Below are 22425 nucleotides of genomic sequence, written 5' to 3' on the forward strand. Positions count from 1 at the left end.
CATAGGTAAGCAACAGCACTGCTCCTTGAATTCTTTTTTTTTTTTTTTTTTTTTTTGACAGGCAGAGTGGACAGTGAGAGAGAGAGACAGAGAGAAAGGTCTTCCTTTGCCGTTGGTTCACCCTCCAATGGCCGCCACGGCCGGCACACTGCAGCCGGCACACCGCACGGATCCGATGGCAGGAGCCAGGTGCTTATCCTGGTCTCCCATGGGGTGCAGGGCCCAAGGACTTGGGCCATCCTCCACTGCACTCCCTGGCCACAGCAGAGAGCTGGCCTGGAAGAGGGGCAACCGGGACAGAATCCGGCACCCCAACCGGGACTAGAACCCAGTGTGCTGGCGCCGCTAGGTGGAGGATTAGCCTAGTGAGCTGCGGCGCCGGCTACTCCTTGAATTCTGTCATTGGTGTCCATGGTAGAATGAAATCAATGTTCTCCATGGACACTTTTGAACTGGTTACCCGAAGAAGCAGTCAAATTCAGAGCAGGATGCCTATTTGATTGCTGTGTTCCAGAAAGTAAAGAAAGTAAATGAGCCACCATCCAAGCAGGACAACTTCTGATCAATCAAAGAAAGAGCCCTATGGACCCGGGTATAACTGATTTGTATATGTTTGTTCTATTTTGATGGAATCAGAATTGGATATACTTCATTAGCAATTTAAAATTAATGAAGTGCTGTCATATCTAGTATCTTATTTGATGCTCAAAAAAGTCTTATGGACTAGGAAAGGGGATTAGTTCTGAGGATGTCATTTCACAGATGACAAAGTCAAAATGCTGAATCTAATTAATGACATTAGTAGGGCTCATTCCAAGGGTGTGTAGAAACTGAGACCTGTATGAGATGAAGGATCTGGGAAATATCAAAGGGAAAAGAAGGCAGGAATAAGAATCCACGTACATTGCTCTTCATTGCTTCGGAAATTTCGTAGGCTTTTTGCTTTGGTTTGGGGCTTACATATGGCACATCCTCCTCCAGCAATTCTGCCTGAATATTTCCCCCTGGGGCTGTGGTCAAGGCCACCTTGGACGTGCATCTTAAACAGATACCCTTTTCACTGGCATTTGGTGGGACGATCCTTCCCATAGTATAACCTACCACTTCTATGATCTTTGCCCAGAAAAGTTTGCCAGTGTCCTCAGAGGCAGCACTTAAACTTTTTGAGGATAGGCACTGTCTTCCTTTTATTAATTTCTGCAAAAGCTCCTAAAATATTACACAAGTGTATAATTGAAGAGGTCTCTTTAATAATTAAATTATAATTAAATAGAAAAAACATATTTTTATTTGGAAATGATACCAGAATTCTGAAAACTAGTTATCCAACATAAAAATAAAAATATAATATAAAACAAAGTATTTTGGATTGGTTGTATTCATGTTTGTATCTTTAAATTACAAAGCAGACAGTCTCGTCCTGGGACATCCAGCTGATGGCTATCATTTAGACAATGTAGATGCCCTCTCTTAGCTGAGACATCAGGATTGGAGACTTTTTATTTCATTATCTAATCTGATTGCACACCTCTGTGATTATTTTCCTCCATAGGTAAAGTAGTTATTTTCGATTCTCTTGTGATTTTTAAATGCCTAATAAATTGAAAGAACTAACAAAAAGGCAAGCAAAAAAGCATATCAACTTAGGCAGGCATGCCTTGAGAGAGGGAGCCATTTCTTCTATTTTCATTCTAGCTCTAAGAGTGTACAAAAACTAAACGTAGGCAGATGGAGCCCAAGCTAACCTTGCATCTTTCTTGCTTAATTTGACTATTTAAACTTTTTAATTTGGTTCCTTTCTGTTCTACATCTTTTGAATAAGTAGAGTATTTTTAGATTAAAGAAATAACATATTTTATGAGCAGGTGGAGAGCTAGAAAATTCCTGTCACCAGGCGTCACACTATCAAACAACACATCAGGTGTAAGAAGTGGGAAAATAACCTGCTAGGATAGCTGGGGAAAGTTCCGAGAAAGGTCAGACAACAATTACGCTAGCCCTGGCAGCCACTTTTCCTTACAACTTGACAAAAAAGAACCTTAACTATTAGAAAGAGATATGCTAATTAACAACGCCTTCCATACACAGAAAGACGCAGAGTAGAAGCTGTGGGAGCCTGTTTTGGGAGTGGTGTGCTTTTGCTCATGCTATTTCTCTACCCACAGGGCTGGTTCACCCTTCACCCATCTGGAAATCCCACATAGCCTTCCAGGCTCAGATAAAGGTCATCCATCCCAGGAAGCTTTCTTTGGCTCTCACCCATTCAACAAATGATTGTTGCTAACCAATGGTGCCAGGTACTGAGGAATCTGCATCAATGAAAGCAGACACCAGCTTCAAGCTGCAGAATCTAACACGAAAACTTGTGCATCAACACACATGGTGTGCCCAGTGCAGGCCAGGTACCATTCTAGAAATACTTATTAACAGTGGTGAATAGTGAAACCCAATATTCAGGAAAAAAGGCTGACACACACAGACGCACACACACAAATTCACATAAGGGGTCTTCAAAGGGTTCATGGAAATGCATATGCAGAAAATAAACACTATCCATGGATTTCAAAAAAATATTTTGCACCAATAAAATTAAAATATCAGTGTGTTTTTATTACATGTGAAAACACACTCATACACACACTAGGAATCTTCAAAAGGTTTGTGGAAAATTCATATCATGATATACATACTACATATGGGGTCTCTGCCTATATGACCTCAGCAGCAGGTGTCAATGACTGTCCAGACAGCACATTCCATCTTTTATCATCAAATGAATAAGATTCTATATTTATACACCAAATAGACTTATCTTTCAATTCTGTGTCCCTTGAAGTTTCTCTGCACGTGGGTGTATGTCAGCACACATAGTTCTCTCTAGGTATCCAGGAAGAACCAGTTCCAAGACCCCTCAAAGATAGCAAAATGCACGGAGAGCCAAGTTCTTTACATAAAATGGCATAGTATTTGCACATCCATGTTAAATCATCTCTAGATTATTTACAATGCCTAATATAATAGAAAAGCTGTATAAATGTAGTTGAATTATTTAGGGAATACCAGCTAGGAAAAAAGTCTGTACATGTTTAATACAGACAATTTTTTTTCTAAAATATTCTTAATCTGCAGTTGATAGAATTCACAGATATGGAAACTGGATACATAGGACTGAAAGTATACATACATCATACATTTATGAAATATGCATATGATAATTTCTGTAAATTATGTTGTGTTTATGTGAGTTGATGCAACTCATATGCACACAAGCAGTAGCACAACTGTTTATAATTAAAATTATTAATGAAATAATAAACACAATTTCAACACTAGTTCATAACTTAGAAAGCACATTTCATACCAGTATTTTCTTTGGTGCTCAAAACAGCCCGAGGAGTTAGGAAGGATGGTTAGTGTTCATGCTATTATTTTACAGGTGACAAAGACAAGGAGTAAGCTATAGGATCAACCTACAGGTGCGGGAACGGGAAGGATAAGCACCTAGCTTGAGGGATGAGTTAGTGCTAGAGGGGGAGGAGGTGGGGTGGACAGGATGGGAAAAGGAGCAAAGGTGATGTTAAGTTTTTCTACATATTTCATCTTTCTCATTTAAATAAAATCTTAACAGAAAGTAAAAGGTGGACTTTAGTTAATTCTTTGTGATGAACAAATTTTATCTATTAGATTCAATGTATTAGATTCTGCTTTTCTATACTTCAAAACACTTTCTTTTTAAAAAATTTACTTATTTGAAAGAGTGACAGAGTGAGGGGGAAAGAAGGGGAGAGAGGGAGAGAGAGAGAGAGAGAGAGAGAGAGAGATAGAGAGTTTCCATTCACCTGTTGGTTCCCTACCCAAAAGCCTGCAACAGTCAGGGCCAGGCTGAAGTCAGGAGCTAGAAGCTCCATCCAGGTCTCCCACATGTGTGGTAGGGATCCAGACACTTGAGCCATTACTTGCTGCTTCCCAGGCACAGTAGCAAGGAGCAGGATTGGACGAGGAACAGCAAGAACTCAAACAAACACTCCAATATGGCATGTGTGCATCCCAAGCAATGGCTTAACCTGCTGTGCTTTTCAGATGTCCAAGGAAGAAAAACTATACAATAGGAAAAAAGGAATTGGGGGCAGCTCTGTGGTGTAGCAGGTGGGGCACTGCCGGCAGTGCCGGCATCCCATTTGGGTGGTTCAAGTCCAAGCTACTCCACTTCCTATCCAGTTCTCTGCTATGGCCTGGGAAAGCAGTGGAGGATGGCCCAAGTCCTTGGGCCCCTGCATCCATGTGGGAGACCTGGGGGAAACTCCTGGCTCCTGGCCTCTGATTGGCGCAGCTCCAGCCATTGCAGCCAGTTGGAGAGTGATTCAGCAGATGAAAGACCTCTCTCTCTCTCTGACTCTCCTTCTCTCTGTGTGTATAACTCTGGCTTTCAAATAAACTATTAAATCTTTTTTTAAAAAAAAAAGAAAAAGGAATTAAATCACTTTGAACTTACTTACACACCCCCCTCCATATATTCACCTTATATTACACTTACTAAATGTAAACACTGAAGCAGAGGCTCTAGGCACAGGCTTTTGGCTCACTGGTTAAGCCACTACTTGGGACATCTGCATCTCATACCAGTGTCTGTATTCAAATCCAAGATCTGCTCTTGATTACAACTTCCTGTTAATGCAAACCATGGGTGACAGCAGTGATGGCTCAAGTGCCCTGCTGCCTAGATGGAAGACTTAGGTTGAACTCCACCTCCCAGTTTCAACCTGACTCAGGCCTGGACCCAGCCACTTGGGACTTTTGGGGAGTAGACCAGCAGATAGTTAACTTTCTCTTTCTCTTACTCCCTCCCTCTCAAATAAATACATAAGAACAGATGAGGTACAGCCTAGCCTGATTATAAGCCATCTACTAAACTTTTGTGTTTTTTTTTTCTTTCCCTATCTTTTCCCTTATTTTCCTTTCTTTCCTCAGCACCAGCAACTAAATAATTCTGCTTTATGTAACAACTAAATTGATGTGTATATATGTCCTCTGTTACTAACTGAATGTGAAGTCTCTGTCTCAATCACCCTTATACATTCACCGGCTAGCACCATACCTCATTAACAGATAAAAAAATAAATGTTTGTTATAAAATACATATGCACCACACACACTCTCACCACACCGCAAACCCAAGACTTAACGCCAAACAATATTAGCAGAACCTGTTTCTCTTGGACAGCTTTTTCATTAGGATTTAGCAATAAAAAAGGAAGACTCCTCCTTTCAAAAACACACCAGCACGTAAGATCAGCTTGTGATATCTTTACATGTGACGGTCTGAATTACAAGTCTTCCTGAACTTGTAAGAGCTGGTTGCATAATACTTGGCAAAAAATGAGGACTTGGTATTGATTCTTCCTTCTGATTCAAAGAGAATGCAGGTGCTTAAGCATTTATGAAATTGATTGACTTCCCTCTAGCAGCCAATTGACAATAAATTTTAAGCGTTGGAGTGAGGCTGTAAAAGGTTTGATTATATTAACAATACTAATAGTCATGGGTTCATAAATCTTAAGAGAAAGGATGCATATGTCACTTACAATGCATGAAAAAGTTGTTCTTTTATCATGGATAACTCTCTATTGTGCAGAGACCCAGTTGATCAGCTATTCCATTATTTGAATAAGTATCTGATGTCTTGTTTTCTTTCAAGAAGGCAGGTGCAGGATGAAGCAGGAAGCCTGCCAAGAAAGATGATAAATTACCATTTGGTGCTGACGACCGGCACTTGACAAACGCAGGACTGCCAGGAATTAAGAGGGGAGAGTAACCAGAAGTGAGGTGGAAATGACTTCTGACTACAACTTCAGAGGTGTTTACTTTTTGTTGCCATTATTTTTGTGGTGTTTCAAGGATCTCTGTTCATATTGTAAATTGCAAAATGAAACACTGTTTTAAAACATTCATATAGGACCTCAAAATATTATGCTACACCTGCTAAGGTCAAATAAAAAGCCAGAGTTGAGCGAGAGCTGGACAGCAGAAGCAAATAAATGACCTAAGCAGCAAATGATGTAAAACAAAGGTGAGGCATAGCTGTAGCTTCACTGAGAGGCAGCGCTGTCTACACTCAGGTTACACCCCCTGCCCCAAGTTAACTGCATCAGACAGGGCCTCACTCATTGTGTATTTCGCCCCTTGAACTGAGAAGAATAAAAATAATAAAAATTACTATAGGAACAATCCTAGTGATTGTTTTTGAAATCAATCTGTTTCATTAATACCTCCTATCTATAGGTTATCTTTTCTGTTATCCTATTATACATTTATAAATCAATGTTTCATTTTATTTTTAAAAATATTCATTGTATTTATTTGAAAAGCAGAGTGATATACAGAGAGAGAAGAAGGTGGGTGGAAGGAGAGAGAGGAGGGAGGGAGAGAGAGAGAGAGAGAGGGAGAGAGGAGAGAGCACAGCAGTTGGGGCTGGGAGGTTTGAAGCAAGGAGCCAGGAACTCCATCCAGGTCGCCCATGTGGGCTCAGGGGCCCAAGAACTTAAGCTTTTTTCTGTTGCTTTCCCAGGCACATTAGCAGAGAGCTGATCAAAACTGGTACAACTGAGACTTGAACAGGTGCTCTGATATGGAATCCCAGTGTCGAAGGAGACATCCTAACCCACTGTGCCACAATGCCAGCTCCAATGTTTCATATTATTTTTTTACAAGATTTATTCATTTAAGTCAGAGTTACAAAGAGGAAGAGACATTTATATTTATGCTACCTGTGTGTTCCCCAGTAGACACTAAGTAGATAACTTTTTTTAAAAAGATACGTTTGAAAAGCAGGGTTATAGTGAGATAGGAAGAGACAGAGAGATCTTCCATCTGCTGGATCACTCCCCAAATGGCCGCAAAGGCTGGAGCTGGGCCAATCCAAAGCCAGGAGTTTCTTCTAGGTCTCCGACATGGATGCAGGAGCCCAAGTACTTGGGCCATCTTCTACTGCTTTCAGGGAGCTGGATCAGAAGTGGAGCAGCTGGGATGGGATGCCTGTGCTTTAGGCGGTGGCTTTACCCACTATGCCACAGCACCAGCCCCTGAGGATACAGGTTATTTTCCCTCCATGCCTTGCAACACTTGATGACATTTAGTGTTAGGCTCTTAGTCATACTTCCTTTGCTGCTATGACAGCGTAGGATCACCTGGGAGCTAGAATCCACATTTCCAGCCTAGAGCCAACAGTGAAAACTGGAGAGACCACTGGGAGCCTTTTGCCCAGTTTGTTTGATAAAGGAAGGAATGTCCCCCTCTGTCTCCACGTGGAGTCAAAGGTTAAAAATGAAAGGTAATAACAAAATAATAATAATGCCTCGAGTGTACAAAATGATGAAAACTATAAATAAAATTTTAGTGAGCATAATGAGCATTTCTAATAATTATTTTTAAATAAACACTGCATATATTCTGCTATAATGGAGAGAGTATTTAACACCATTACCAGTAACTGTGCAATCTTGCACTAACCTCTAACTCTCCCGGCCCATTTTCCCATCTTTGAAATGAAGAATCTGGACCCTTAAATCCCTAATTCTGCAATGGAAAAATCTATCACGTTTATGAATACATAGAATGTGTTGTCAAAAGACATAAGAGATGAGAATAAGGAGGAGCTGTGGCTATAGGTCTATTCAATTACTTTGAGAAGAGAATGAAGGGGAGAAGAGGAGGAGGAAAAGCAGAGGACGAAGAGAAGGGAAGAAAGGAGAAGGCCTGTTCTCTTACTGGAAGCCAGCATCACCATGACCGCAGCTGCAGACTGACCCACTTGAAGCAGGTCTCCAGACACTGGCTATTTCATCTACAAAGTCCAAATGCAAGAAGGAAAAGCAGAAAGAAATGATACTTCAGGGGACTGGCATTGTGGTGCTGTTGAATGAGCTGCCACTTGTAATGCTGGCATCCCATATCAGAACTCCAAGTCGAGTCCAGGTTGTTCCACTTCCAATCTAGTTTCTTGGTGATGAGCCTGGGAAAGCAGTAGAAGACGGTCCAAGTACTTGGACGACCCCTGCCACCCTCGTGGGAGACCTGGATTGAGTTCCAGGCTCCTGGCTTCGGTCTGGCCCAGTGCCAGCATCGCAGCCATCTGGGGAAAGAACCAGTGAGTGGACGAACTCTCTTTCTTTCCTTCTTTCTCTCTGTCACTCTGCATTTCAAATAAATAAATTTAATCTTTCAAAAAATAAGAAAATAAAGAAGTGATACTTTTTACATACTAAGTACTCAATGCACTTTACAGGGTGAAACAAACAAACGAAAAAACTGTCCTGAAAGTTGCAGTAGACCCTGTCTGCTCCCCCCATGCCTCGCTCCTTTCCAGACACACAAGTTTCATTCAGGGCTATTTCAGGAGGAGAGGCCACACTCCCGCTTTACTATGCACTCATTCATTTAACCATCACGAAGTCCTACGTGGTAGGTATTTTCCCTAATCCCATGTAACAGATAATGAATTTGAGGCAGAGCAGAGAGAGGTGGGTGATGTATTCAGGGCTACACAGCTGCCAAGTGGCAGAGCAGGATTCAGACTCAAATAGTAAACTGCAATGTTCGTACTCCAACACATGCACATGACACCCAGCATCCAAAGCTCAGGGTTCTTCCCAGACAAGGTGCTTCACCTTGAGCGCTTCTTTAAACCGAGAACAATAAAACCTACCGCCCTGGATTGTACCATGACATGGGTGTAACGCTTACTACAGACAGATGGCTTAACCATTTCTTTTTTCCTTTTGCCCTTAGAAGGCTCCAGTTTGATTTCTCCACATCTCAGCCTACAGAGATACAATTCTTCTACGGATGATTCCCATTTGCTAACCTTGTTCACCGTGGCTGATTTGAGAACCTGATTTATCATGCCTTGGTTCATCTGGGCATTAAAAAAACAAGCTTTTGTTTCTATCTTGTGTGTGTGCATGCACATGCATGTGCATTTTTAAACTGCATTTTCCTAAGTGCTGAATAAATAAATCCTTCTTGAGGTTTAGCACTAGCTGCCTGTAGGGGGAAAAACATAGAAGTATGGCTTGTTCAAATTTGATGAACACAAGCTTCCAGCTGCTTTTACTTTGGCCAAAACCCTTGTGCTCAATTTGAAACTGGTCTCCTTCAGCTTCTCAACTCCTAATTGACAGGGCAGGAATGGACTCTCTCCTCCTGCTATCTGAACTGCTTGATTCCGCCCACATTTAGCACAGTTTAAACTGAATGAGAAAAGAAATGATCTTCAGAGAAAATCGTCTTTCTTTTTTCCTATCTGTATTGTATTTAAAAGATTTATAGTAAATGCTTGCCTAAGTTCTGCTGATTTTTGGACCTGAAATGCTAATTTTGTATTTTCATTGACAACTTCTACAATCTTCTGAGGCTGATAACCCAAAAAGAAGAACTATATTCCCATGAGTAATTCATCTCCAAGACCCAAGGTTAGTGATTTTGTTGAAAAATATAACAAAAGCAAACATTAAATATAACTGATGTTTTAAAAATTATTAAGGATGGGCTGGCGCCTCAGCTCACTAGGCTAATCCTCCGTCTGTGGCGCCGGCACCCCAGGTTCTCATCCCGGTTGGGGCGCCAGATTCTGTCCCGGTTTCTCCTCTTCCAGTCCAGCTCTCTGCTGTGGCCCAGGAGGGCAGTGGAGGATGGCCCAAGTACTTGGGCCCTGCACCCGCATGGGAGACCAGGAGGAAAGACCTGTCTTCTGGGTTCAGATGGGTGCAGTGCGCCGGCCGCAACGCACCGGCCATAGCAGCCACTTGGGGGGTGAACTAACAGAAAAGGAAGACCTTTCTCTCTGTCTCTCTCTCTCTCTCACTGTCTAACTCTGCCTGTCAAAAAAATATTAAGGAATATCATGTGAAATACAAATGGCCAAGAGACACATGAAAAAAATGTTCAGGATCATTAGTCATCAGGGAAATGCAAATGAAAACTACAGTGAGGTTTCCCTCAGCCCAGTTAGAAGGATGACCACCAAAAAATCAAGAAATGACAAATGCTATTGAGATCTGTGGGGAAAGGAACCCTAATACACTGTTGGTGGGAATGTAAACTAACACAACCATTATGGAAGACAGTGTGGAGATTCCTCAGAAATCTGAAAACAGATGTACAATATGACCCAGCCATCCCACCCCTGGGAATTTACTCAAACAAAATCAGCATATGAGTTATGTACCCCATGTTTATTCCAGCTCAATTCACAATGGCTAAGATGGAATCAACACATATGTCCATCAATGATGACTAGATAAAGATAATGTGGTGTACATTCACTATGGAATACTACTCAGCCATAAAATAGAATCCTCTCTTTTGAAACAAAATGAATGCAACTGGAAACCATTATGCTTAGTGATATAAGCTAGTCCTAAAAAGGAAAAAAATTATGTTTCCTCTGATATAGTTAATATAGAATACCAAAAAAAAGGTATCAGAACAAAACAGACATCTTGTGATTTGATTGTTGTTTTTACCCCTTGTTCATACTCCTATGGAATTGTGATCTTTATACTTTTTACTTGTTGAATATTATGGTTAGTGGTGCATTAAGCTTGTGACTATAGAGATTCTGTATTTGCAAAATTTGAAGAAGAGGAGGAAGGGAAGGGAATGGAGGGGAGGTTGAGGGAGGGAAAATGGGAGGGAGGGCACTATGGTTGTTTTCTTGGAGTTGTATCTGTGGAATGCATGAAATCTGTTCTCTTTATATGGATAAAAAATAAATAAGCAAAAAATAAACAAAGAATATAACGAACAACCATACCATATACCAACAGCTTTGAAATCTAACTAAATGCATTCATTTTGGAGAAAAACATAAAAAGCCAATATTAACACAATAAAAAAACCAGAAAATTTCAAATATATGAATGTATTAGACAATTAAATTGTATACAAAAAAGATCTTGCCCTCTCCTCTAAGACAAAATCCTACTCTCAAATAACTTAAAAGAAATGAATAATCCTAATCTTAGATAAATTTTTCCAGAACACAGAAAAATAAGGAAAGCAGCCTAATTTATTTTACAATGCCATTAATTTATATAAAAACTAGGCAAGGATAAATAACAAGATAAATTATAGTTCAATTCCATTTGATAACATAAATACAAAAATCAAAAAAAATAGCTAGCTAAATTCAATAGAATATTTAAAGGTATATCATGATCAAATGGAGTTTTTTAACCCAGAAAAATGAGTTATATAAACATTTTTAAAAATACATTTGATCCATGTTAATGAAAGGAGAAAAATTATAGTTACCTTGCTACATATAGGGAAAAAAGCTTAGTGAATTTTAATGCCAAGATAATATATTTTTAAACCTTAAAACTACAAATAGTAGTTTCAATGGTAAAAAGGTACTTCTCAAAAATATACAAGCATTATACTTAATGAAAAAAATATCCACTTATTTCCTTTAAGGTTAGAAAATATAATGATTCACAAGAAAATGCAAGAAATACAGAACACACAAGATCAAACCAGGTGGTGGGAGGTTGCTGGATTCAAAAAAAAAAAAAAAACCACAAAATCAATAACTTATATACATTCCTCACCATGGGGACCATAACTCACCACCTCAAGGTGTAGTTGCCCCTGATGACCTCTTTACAAAGAGCATAGTAGGAGAAGGGGACAAAAGAATTTGGGGAAAAGGTGCTGTGGCACAGCAGGTTAAGTAGCACGTGACATTGGCACCCCATACTGGGGTCTTGGTTAGAGCCCCAACTGCTCTGCTTCTGATCCAGCTCCCTGAGAGTGTTCCTGGGAAGGCAGCAGAAGATGGCCCAGTGTGGGAGACAAGGATGGTGTTCTTGGCTTAGTCCCAGCCTAGCCCTGGCTGTTGCAGCCATTTGGGAAGCTAATCAGTGGACAGAACTTACTCTTTTGCTCTGTCTCTCCTTCTCTCTGTCACTCTGCCTTTCAAATAAGTAAATCTATTTAAATAAATAAATCAACAAAATAAACATTTTTATTCTTCACTAAGACAGGGAACAAAGAGGGAGAGGGTAAAAGCAAAGCAAAAGTTCAAGAGAATAATATTGTGCCAACCACTACATTACTTCTAAAGCCAGGATCTGTCCATCCATATGGTAGTAAAATGAAGGAAGTATTAGAAAGGACTGTGTGGAGGAGGGATGCTGGGACAGGATGTGGATGGATGGTCTCTGCATTCGCACTAGCTCTAGGTGGAAATTTCACACCTTTGAGTCAGTCTATGAGTGAGCTGCCTTTGCAATGAGTTGATATGAAATAGCAGGCAAGAGAGATTATTGAGCAGGCTTCTCTTTGGCTCCCCACCATATCACTGTGGCCATTTCAGGAAGGCGCTTAGTGTGGAAGCCACTGGATCTTTCAGGCCTGTTCCTCCAAAAGAATCTAATGGCTATTTCCCTAAAACTAATCTAATAGTTTTTCTTTACCCTACAATCTCAAGTGCACCTGACAGTCAAGCTTTGATAAATAGACAAGTAATGATTTATTGTTTCCCTCTCCTCCAAGCTCATGGTAACCACCATTCTACTCTCTGCTTCAGAGAGTTTGACTAGATATCTAACATAAATGGGATCATGCAGTATTTGATTCTTCTGCCTCTTGTTTATCTGACTAACTCTGATGTTCTCCAAGTTCATCCAGGTTGTGACATATGGAAAGATTTACTTCTTTATAAAGGTTGTATACTGCTCCATTGTCAGTGGGTATAAAGCTTCAGCTGAATTCAGATGAATAAGTTCTAGAGATCTGCTATTCAGCATAGTGCCCACAGTTAACAATACTATATTATACCTTAAAATTTTGGTAATAGGGTAGATCTCAAGTTACTCCATACAAGTACACATAAAAAACTGACAGGAAAAAATTCAGAGTTGATGGGCTTTCATTACCTTAATTGTGGTAATAATTTCATGGATATATGCATATATGCAGACCAATCAAATAGTATACATTAAGTATGTTGCAGTTTTCTGTATAACAATTATGCCATAAAAAAGCTATTATATATAAATGCGCTTATTTATATGCTTATTTATGTAAAATACATATGTATATATAATTAAATATGTATATGGAAAAATACCAAACAATGTTTGGAAGCAACAGATAGGAAAAAATCACTTAAAAAATCAATTTTCCCAAGAATTCTTCTTCTACCACAGTGGTTCCATGGTGGTTAGAAGTCACTAACAGAGAAAATCCAGCACCATAAGAGAAGGGATGGGGATGCTAGCATAGTGACTATGTGTTTGGTTGAAGATGAAGTCTTCCTCCCTGAAATGCTGGCTTGAAATTTTCAAAGCTGTTGCCTCTTATAATTTAAATAGACAGGAGCAAGCAAGCCATCTCTGTCTCTGTTGACCGAAAGGGACACCACGGCCTGCAGAGAACAGGTAATTGAGAGATAAGGCATGATTCCTGGAGAATTTGTTTTCTGTTTCCATGGTGCTTTCTTTAGGCTAATGCCAGGGAAAGCAGACAGAAAATAGAAATTAAAACCAAAAGTAAAAATCCAGTACAGGAAAGAGGGAGGAAAACATATTCATTTGTTGATCAGGAAATATTTATCAACTGCAAATTGTTCACTGGAAGCTGAAAAAGGCATCAGGATTTAGCACATCAACAACAATAATAATAAATATTTACAATATGCCTAAGACTTTATTGAACACTCAAAAATACTAAATCACTTAGTCCTTACAGCAACCCTAAGAAGTGGGTACCACCATTATCTATATGTTGTAAGCTAGGAAATTGAGGGTTTGCCAGGAGAAGTAATTCACTCTGAGTCACACACATAATAAATAGTGGAGCAGGGATTCATATCTTATCTTTCCAGTGCATCTGTGCAGTCCACGATAACAATGAAGAGACATGTCCCCCAATCTCCCTCTACTAATAGGAAAGAGAGAGATGAGAAAAGGATCAAATACAATAACTACTAATCATGAAGGCTATTTTTCATTGGGCACTGATCTCTGAGTGACCAGTGTGGTGCTAAAGGCTTTGCCAACATTGTTGCATTCAGTTCACCACATGAGCCAATGCATGAGAACTGTTCTGCTTAGGTCATATGAGAAAAAACTGACACCCAGGAAAGGGGAAGTGACTTGCAAGTCATCCAGCCAGAGAGAAGAAATCCTGGAATTCCAGCTCTGTGATGGCTGCCTCCAAAATCTGAATTACTTCTGGACATGGGAAAGTCACTGACCTAATTTTGGTGGAGGGTGAGAGAAGGTAGATCAGGAAGGCTTCCTGAAGGAAGTAACATCTAAACTGAGAAGTGAACTCGCATACTCATAAAACAGGAATGCTTTATACTTGAGGTGATTTTGTATGGTTTCCTAACCATAATTAACTTATGCTAGGATGATCTGTATTTAAAACTGTGATTCTACATTTATGATATCCTTTACCTAGAATTGCAAAAAATTTAATCTTTGGAAAGAGAACTGAATTTATGACATAAAACAAGGAGCAGATTTTGTGGTACAGTAGGTTAAGCCACAGTTTGAGATGCCCTCATCCCATAGGAGAGTACCTGTTCAAGTCATGGCTCCTCCCCTTCTTTATTTTTTATTTATTTATTTTTAATTTCTTATGTTTTTTAATTTATCTTTTAAATAATACAAATTTCATAAGTACAACTTTAGGAATATAGTTATCCTTCCCACAATACCTGCCTTTCCCATCCACATTCCCACCCCTCCTCCTCCTCCCTCTCCCCTTGCCAGTCCCATTCTTCATTGAGATTCAGTTTCAATTAACTTTGTATACAGAAGACCAACTCTATACTAAGTAAAAATTCCAACGATTTGCACACACAAACACATACACACACACAAACTGAGAACTAGTTTTACAGTTAACTCTTATAATACAACTCATTGAGGACAGAGGTCCTGCATGGGGAGTCAGTGCACAGTGAAACCTGCTGTTAATTTAATAATTAACACTGTTATGTATGACATCAGTGACCACCCGTGACTCCTGATATGAACTGGCTAGGCTATGAAAGCCTTTTGAGTCCACAAACTCCATCAGCATTTGGACAAAGCCCTAAGCAAAGTGGAAGTTCTCTCCTCCCTTCAGAGAAAAGTACATCCTTCTTTGATAGCCACTTCTTTCCGCTCGCATCTTATTCACAGAGATCCTTCATGTAGAACCTTTTTTGCCATAGTGTCTTGGCTTTCCATGCCTGAAATGCTCTCGTGGGCTTTTCAGACAGACCAGGAAGCCTTAAGGGTTGATTCTGAGGTCAGAGTGTTACTTAAAGCAACTGTCATTCTATGAGTCTGCTGTATGGACTGCTTCCCATGTTGGAACATTCTCTCCTTTTAAATTCTATCTATTATTATTACCAGACACTTGATCTTATTTATATGATCTCTTTAACACTTAATTCTATCTATACGATCACTTTAACACCTAATATGATCCTTTAACACTTAAAATGATGTTTTTACTACCCAGCTTAATGGGATTTGGGGTCCCATGACAAGTTTTTAAACTATAACTTTAGATGCAAGACTGTAGGAATGTATGCAGAACTATACAGTTTTACAGTTACAAACTTCCTTTTCCCCCTCATATTCCCACTCTTATTTTTACTGTGTTCTATTTTCAATTGACTTTATACACATATGATTAACTCTATATTAAGAGTTCAACATATAGTATGAAGAAACAAACCCGAAAAAAAAAATAGAAAAAGAAACTGTTCCTCTACAAACAAGACAAGGGCAGCTCAAGTCATCCCTTCTCAAAGTCTCAAATTCACTGCTACAGATTTCCTCCTCTTCTGATCCAGCTTCCTGCTAATGCACCTAGGAAGGCTGCAGATGATGGCCCAAGTAGTGGGGTTCCTGTCACCCACATGAGAGACCCAGATGGAGCTCCTGGATCCTGGCTTCTGTCTGACCCTACCCCAGCTGTCACGGGCATTTGGGGATTTAACTAGTAGATGCAAGATCTCTCTCGCCCCTTTCTATCACTCTGCCTTTCAAATAGGTTAATAACAAAAATATCATTTTTTTAAAAGGAAGAAGTAAAACAAAGACTGTAAATGATTTTCCACTTTCCCAACCCTTATAAACCTTGTCTTCCTATATAAAGTGCATAAACATGAGAATGGCATGACCTTCACTCTCACTGCTATTTCTGAATCATGCAGATGTTCTGATGTTCTCCCATTATAGCATATTTTTAAAAAACTTATCTTTCCCACTAAACTGTAAAAAAGAAGAAGAAAGAGAGAAGATGCTAGAATCTCATGACCCCTCTTGAGCACTTGGATTTAACCATGATTCAATTATGCTTATATTTGTATTTATTATGTTAACTAATATATTTTCTTTCTTACTATGCAATATTAATTACGGTTGAATTTCTGATTAGTTAAAGTCAATAATCATAAATGATTTAAATACCAGTAAGGACTCTATGATACTGTGAATTGATTAAATTCTATTGGTACCTGCATTTGACATAAATTTCAATGAAAATCCTCAAATGGGAACAAATCTAAATAACAGAATAGGTAAATAAGTTGCTGCCTTAAAAAATGTGGTGTAGAATGATAGAGGAGGATGAAACTAGCGAAACCACAGCTATGCATTTATCATGGTGATGTAGCCAATGAAAGACAGAAATGAAACTCCTAGTCCAGGTGTGTTCAGCAAGGGATCAGTTTAATTTATCCCGACGGGGATACTAGCTATTGCAATGTAACTAGAGTGGCATTCACAAGTCCCTTGTTCCAATTTTGGCATTCTCCCACCGAAGAAGCATTTTGAGTTTCAAACACCTCTAGACTTTCCAAGATTCATTTATCAAAAGACAAGAACCATGTAGGATGAAGACTGGTGGTAGCTCAACTTAATATAATATAAATAAGATAATAGAAATTAGTCCTCACACACACACGCACACACACAGAGAAAGAGAGATAGAGAAAGAGAGAGATCTTTCATTTGCTAGTTAACTTCCCAAATGCCCACAACAGCCGGAACTGGACCAAGCCTAAGTGGAGCCAGGAGCTTCATCTGGGTCTCCTATGTGGGTGGCAAGGGTGCCAAGTATTTGGGCCATCTTCTGCTGCTTTCCCAGCACATTAGCAGGAAGCTGGATTGGAAGTGGAGCAACCAGGATTCAAACCAGCGTCCATAAGGGATGCCAACATCATAGGCAGCAGCTTAACCCATTATATCACCAGCCCCTAAAATGATGGTTTTAATTGCCATCTGGAATTGGAAAAGTTCTAACATTTTGTTCTGTGCTTTTGCATTTCATCAACATACCATGTGGGAATAGAGCAAGGTGCTGATGACAGTCTCAAAGTGAATGGCTGGTAGTAGTGGATTCTATCCACTAGTCTGTTGCTACCATCATTTCTCTAGGCCATAGTTGCATGGATTCTAAGCTAGTCCCCTGCTTCCACTCTAATCTACTCTTGATATTCAGAGTACATCCCAATTAATAATACCCTTCAGTGACTTTTCACCATAATCAAGAAGAAATAAAAATCTTCAATTCAAAGACTGTAGATTAGGGAATGACATACTGTGCTAGGCTAGGGATAAATAGTAAAAAAAAAAAAAAAGTGTAGGAGGTGCACTTGCAGGGGAAAATCAGGGAGAAAATGCACTGGAAATCCTACAAGAAGATGAAGAATGCTGCAGACCTCTGTGGAAGGTGAGGACAAGCAGCACAAAAATGAACACAACATACATCTGCAACAGCAGAAATCCAGAGCAGGATGCTGCTTCATTGAGGCTTGGAGACAGAGGTGAGACCAGACAGCAGAAAACCATGGTGATGTAGCCAGAGGGAGAGCATAGGGTGAGTCCAGACTGGAGCCCTAGGGGCTAGCAGTTGCTAGTGGTTACCCATGGACCCAGCAGAAATAGAGAGGGCACATTTATCTCACCCCAACTTCCCCAAAACAGCACCTACTGCCTGGCTGAGAAAGGTTGGGTACCATTTTGGGTTCGGGAAGCAGTTTGAGAAGGCTGTGTGCACATGCACAATAACTGACTGAGACAGGATGCCATCTTCTTGGCAGTCCTGGAAGCAGTGGCAGGAAGAGAACAGCATTCGACCAGTGGCTCTTGTGTGCGTGCATGATCCAGAGATTCTAGTGGAAGGAAAACTCTGCAGTCCCCACTGACTTTGAGCCTGACTAGAAGGTTGCTGGGCACCCACGTAGGACTGTGAGGCACACCCAGCCTCCCATGTCAAGATGCTTAGGTGGAGCTGTCACAGTGGACATCTGCCTCTCTGTTGACTTGATAGACTGGCAGGGCAGAGCAAAACTACACCCATAGACTGTGGGATCCTTGTGTTCTGAGGCTATGGGGACTCAGTGGTTACATGAAAAGGTACAGGGTGCAGCTGGGTCTCTGGGAAATCATGCTCAGAGCTCCCTGGTTACCTGGGGCAAGTCATTGCAGTGGGAACTGTGCTCCCAATGAGGACTGTGCAGGTGATTTGTGTGGTTTGTATGGTGGCGTGGATTAGTATTAGACACACTGAGGGCTAACACCCAGGCATCACTCAGCTTGGAAAATAAGAGGTGAGGGGATGATCACACCAAGAGAGGTGCCATTTCCCTACCTCTGTAAACAAGGAGATCTACCATCATGCCCAACTTGGGTGTTGCCCTAGATACCTCATTCCACCTTGGAGCACTAACTAGAGCTCACTGACCACACCCACCACATACCTCTTGGTATTCAGATGAAGATATTGGGGAAATTCCAGAAACAGAATTCAAAAAAATAATCATAGGTTTAAAACCATACATGACATGAATGAAAATTTTTCCCATGAAATTGAAATTTTAAAGAGAAATCAAAATAAAATATTAGAAATGAAGAATTCAATAGATAAAATTTAAAAAAGCAGTCAGACCAAAAAAAAAAAAAAACCACACACACACACACACACAAAACAAAAAAGAAAGAAAAACAAACAAATAAAAACAAGACAAAGAAATGAGAAAACTTAAAAATAGTGTTGCAGATTTAAGTATTTAAGGAATACTATTAAATGGCCCAATGTATGGGTCTCAGGAGTTCTTGAAGGTGTGGAAAGAGAATAGACTTGAAAGCTTATTTAGTGAAATAATTACAGAAAAATTCACCAATTTGGAGAGAGAAAGGGATGTACAAGTAGAGGAAGCACATAGAATTCCTAACAAGCATGACCAGAAAAGACTCTCCAGTTAAAAGATACAGACTAGCTGAATGGATTAAAAAACAAGAACCATCTATTTACTGCCTCCAAGAAACATATCTCACTAACAAAGACACACACAGACTGAAATTGAAAGGATTGAAAAAGTTATTCCATGCTAACAGAAATCAAAAAAGGGCAGATGTTGCCATACTAATATTAGACACAATAGACATTAAAACAAAAACTGTTAAAAGAGACAGAGAAGGGCACTATGTAAAGATTAAGGGATCAATTCAACAGGAAGATATGACTATAATAAATGTATATGCACCCAAATACAGGGCACCTTGCTATTTAAAAGAAATGTTAATGGATCTGAAGAGAGATATATACTCCAATGCAATAGTAACGGGGACTTTGACACCCTACTTTCAGCAATGGACAGATCAACTAGACAGAAAAACAACAGAGGGGGCCGGCGACATAGCTCACTTGGTTAATTTTCTGCCTGTGGCGCGGCATCCCATATGGGCACCGGGTTCTAGTCCTGGTTGCTCCTCTTCCAGTACAGCTCTCTGCTGTGGCCCGGGAAGGCAGTGGAGGATGGCCCAAGTGCTTGAGCCCCTGCACCAGCATGGGAGACCAGGAGAAAGCACCTGGCTCCTGATTTCAGATCAGTGTAGCTCTGGCCATAGTGGCCATTTGGGGGGCGAACCTACGGGAGGAAGACCTTTCTCTCTGTTTATTCAAAACAATTGAAAGGGATGTAATCCTCCCAATATGTGAGCCTTGCATCACCTCAAATCCAAACCAGAAAATGATACCACAGAGAAAGAGAACTATAGATCAATGAACGTAGATGCAAAAATCCTCAATAAAATATTAGCTAATCAAATCCAACAACACATAAGAAAGTTCATTCACTCAGACCAATTGGGATTTATCCCTGGTATGCAGGGACAGCTCCACAACTGCAGATCAATCGATGTGATACTTCATATTAACAAACTGAAAATGAAAACCATATAGTTATCTCAATAGATGCAGAGAAAGCTCTTGATAAAGTACAACATCCTTTCATGATGAAAACCTTAAGCAAACTGGGATTAGAAGTAACATTCCTTAACACAATCAAAGCAATTTATGACAAACCCATGGCCAGCATCCTATTGAATGAGGAAAAGCTGGAAGCATTCCCTGTAAGATCCAGAACCACGCAAGGATGCCCACTCTCAACACTGCTATTTAATATAGTCCTGGAAGTTTTAGCCAGAGCCATTAGGCAAGAAAAAGAAACCAAATGGATACAAATTGGAAAAGAGGAAATCAAACTATCCCTCTTTGCAGATGACATGATCCTATATATATAGGGGATCCAAAAGACTCCAGTGGGAGACTATTGGAATTCATAAAAGAGTTTTGTAAAGTGGCAGGATATAAAATCAACACAGAAAACTCAATAGCCTTTGTATGCACAGACAATTCCATGGCTGAGGAATAACTTTTAAGATCAGTTCCAATCACAATATCTCCAAAAAGAATTAAGTACCTTGGAATAAATTTAACCAAGGAAATTAAAGATCTCTACTTGAAAATTACAAAACACTGAAGAAAGTAATAGAAGATATTTAAAAATGGAAACATCTCCCATGTTCATGGATTGGAAGGATTAATATCATCAAAATGTCCACAATACCAAAAGCAATTTAGATATTCAATGCTTTTCCAATCAAAATAACAATGACATTCTGTGCAAATCTAGAAAAAAAAAGATACTAAAATTCACCTGGAAAGACAAGAGACCCAGGAAAGCTAAAGCAGTCTTATACAACAAAAACAAAGTGAGAGGCATCACAATATCTGATTTAAATACATATTACAGGGCAATTATAATAAAAACAGCCTATTACTGGTACAAAAGCAGATGTGTAGACCAAAGAAATAGAATAGAAACTCTAGAAATCAATCCACATCTACAAACAACTTGTCTTTGACAAAGCATAAACCAATACCTGGAGCAAGGACAGTCTCCTCAACAAATGGTGCTGGGGAAACTATTTTAACATGCATAAGTATGAAGCAAGACCCATATCTTACATATCTTACACAAAAATCCACTCAAAAATGGATTAAAGACCTAAATCTATGATCTGATACCATCAAATTACTAAAGAACATTGGGGAAACTCTGAAAGACATTAGCATAGGCAAAGACTTCTTGGAAAACATCCCAGAAGCACAGACAATCAAAGCCAAAATTGACAAATGGGATTACATCAAGCTGAGAAGCTTCTGCACTGCAAAAGAAACACTAGCAAAGTAAAGAGGCAACTGACAGAATGGGAGAAAATACATGTAAACTATGCAACTGATAATAGGTTAACACCCAGAATCTATAAAGAGCTCAAGAAATTCAACAACAAAACAAACAATCCAGTTAAGGAGTGAGCAAAGGACTTGAACAGTCATTTTTCAAGAGAGGAAGTCCAAATGGGCAAGGGACACTTGAAAAAATGCTCAGAATCATTAGCCATCATGGAAATGCAAATCAAAACCACAATCAGATTTCATCTCAATCCAGTTAGAATGCCTCTCATACAGAAATAAAAGAAAAATTAATGCTGGTGAGGAGTGAGGAAAAAGGTACCCTAATCCACTGTTTATTGGAATGTAAACTGGTGCAGCCACTGTGAAAGACAATATAGAGATACCTCAGAAATCTGAATAGAGACCTACCATATGATCCAGCCATTCCACTCCTGGGAATTTACCCAAACCAAATGAAATCAGCATATGAAAGAGTTAGTTACACCCCCATGTTCATTGCAGCACAATTTACAATAGCTAAAACATGGAATCAACCTAGATGTTCATCAACTGTTGGATGGATAAAGAAACTATGATATATATACACTATGGAGTACTACTCAGCTATAAAGAAAAATGAAATCCTGTCTTTGCAACAAAATGGACAAGATGAAACCATTATACTTAGTGAAATAAGCCAGTCCCCAAAAGACAGATATCTGCCTTTTCACCTGATCCAAGGTACCTAAATGTAATATTTAGGCGTGAAATGGATATTTTGAGATTCTATGATTGTTTACAGTCCCTGTCTCTTCTGTTGAGAAGCAATGTTTTTTTTCTTCATACTATTTATTGAACTTTTTTATTTAGTGTCAGGTTAACTATATGATCATT

The 22425-nt window shown here is 39.5% G+C and overlaps 1 protein-coding gene across 10 annotated transcripts in view; it reads right to left on the minus strand.

Annotated features, from left to right (window-relative positions):
• C11H12orf42 (chromosome 11 C12orf42 homolog) overlaps nt 1-22425 on the minus strand; it is a 325319-nt gene that overhangs the window by 91080 nt on the left and 211814 nt on the right. For all 10 annotated transcript variants that reach the window (XR_011380238.1, XR_011380237.1, XR_011380234.1 and 7 more), the window contains one exon: nt 5583-5723. The gene's annotated coding sequence lies outside the window, so the exon portion shown is untranslated. The remainder of the gene's footprint in view (nt 1-5582; nt 5724-22425) is intronic.

Source organism: Oryctolagus cuniculus, chromosome 11 (assembly GCF_964237555.1).
Source record: "Oryctolagus cuniculus chromosome 11, mOryCun1.1, whole genome shotgun sequence".
NCBI lineage: Eukaryota > Metazoa > Chordata > Mammalia > Lagomorpha > Leporidae > Oryctolagus > Oryctolagus cuniculus.